This window comes from Adiantum capillus-veneris, chromosome 16 (assembly GCF_014529385.1).
Source record: "Adiantum capillus-veneris isolate H3 chromosome 16, ASM1452938v2, whole genome shotgun sequence".
In the NCBI taxonomy this organism is placed as follows: domain Eukaryota; kingdom Viridiplantae; phylum Streptophyta; class Polypodiopsida; order Polypodiales; family Pteridaceae; genus Adiantum; species Adiantum capillus-veneris.
Window position 1 is genome coordinate 156,766,943 of NC_140946.1, and position 1,910 is coordinate 156,768,852.

Below are 1,910 nucleotides of genomic sequence, written 5' to 3' on the forward strand. Positions count from 1 at the left end.
CGCCAAATTTGCGAACGTGCTGCAAAGAAACATGTCTTGTCCGTCGCACAGCATGCTTGCATTGATTACAAGGACATAAGACCCTCGTTGAGAGATAGGTGTTTCGGTTGGACAGTCCCATATCCTCGTAACTACTCATAATGAGGATAAAAATCTTATAACCTGGACAACAAATTTAATATTCTATTGGCATTCTTCGTCTTATCTATCTCTCTCTCTCTCTCTCTCTCTCTCTCTCTCTCTCTCTCTCTCTCTCTCTCTCTCTTTACCTCACATTCTCTAGTCATGTCCAATCCCCGCACACCTCGGTCTAGAGGTGCACGGAGATCAGAACCACCGGGTTATAATCTCGTCTTTATTGGTCAATACCTATATTTGTGGGTACAAGAAATCTACAGACCCACGTCTACATGATAGTGCATGTAGTGGACAAAACCCCTTTGCCTCTTCTCTAGCTGTAGCACTTCACAGCATCTTAACATCTTTTCACTGTAGATCTTTTCACTGTTCGTCTAACTCTAAACCCTAAACCGTAAGTAATTCTAGCGTGGACTCGATCTAACGTAAATAAGCGTAAATCTAAATAAACGTAAATCTAACTAAAAATAAACATAAATCTAATTTAATGTAAGTCTACATCTAACCTAATCTTTAACTTCTTTTGGGATAGTTTCCTACGACGTTAAAACCTAAATAAACCTAAATAAACCTAAGTCTAATCTAATATAACATAAATCTAAATCTAACGTAAATTATGTTATATTAAAAACAAAGAACTAAACTAATTGGGATTATAAGAACCTTAAAACTGATTTAACACATAATTTTTCACATAACTCGGCAAGAGTTGGCATTCTCATCACTAAAGATGTGAGAGTTAACTTCCGGCGGTGACGCTGCCTCATCTCCATCCACATCTGACGACAGCAATTGGCCCTTTAGACCGTTCTTGCTCTTGTTACTAACTTTGAAGTTGCTGTTGAATGACTAGAGGTTGTCTAGATGGTCATTGTGTCAGGGATGTAGTGACTCTTGCCGCCCTGAAGATCCACCTTCTTCCCTATCTTCTGAAGACATTTCACCAGTACTTTTGGATCGACGGAGCCCACCATGAGTGAAGGCAGCAATACCCTATATTCCATTGAGGGCTTTCTTCACCCGCTTCATGCAGGCATCGCAGTCTATGGAGACCTAAATCTAATCTAATATAACGTAAATCTAAATCTAGCGTAAATAAACGTAAATCTAGTTAAAAATAAACCTAAATCTAATCTAATTTAACTTAAATAAACCTAAATCTAATTTAACGTAAGTCTACATCTAACCTAATCTTTAACGTCTTTTAGGATAGTTTCCTACGACGTTATAACTCTCTTCTTCTTGTGTGTGTGCGCGTGTGTGGATGTGTGTGCCAATAAAAAGAGATAAATGGTATAACCTTTCTATCACCCATGCCAAGTATGATAGATTGGTTATGCCATTTCCCTCTTGAATAATAGGTCTTGAGTTCAACTCCTCGTCGACTAGATCTTTAGGTCTTTTAATTTTAATTAGTTTCCTACGACGTTAAATTAGTTTCTCTCTCTTTCTCTCTCAATGTGTGTGCGTTTTTTTGTTTATGCATGTTTTCTCTCTCTTTTCCTCTCTCAATGTGTGCGTTTTTTGTTTATGCATGTTCTCTCTCTCTCTTTTCGTCTCTCAATGTGTGCGTTTTTTGTTTATGCGTGCTCTCTCTCTCTTTTCCTCTCTCAATGTGTGTGTGCATTCTTTGTTTATGTATGTGTGTGTGCGTTTTTGTTTATGTTTGTACTCTCTATCTCTCTCTCTCTCTCTCTCAAAAACACTATGTGTGTGTGTGTGTATGTGTGTGTGAGAGAGAGAGAGAGGGAGAGGGAGAGAGAAAGAGGGGA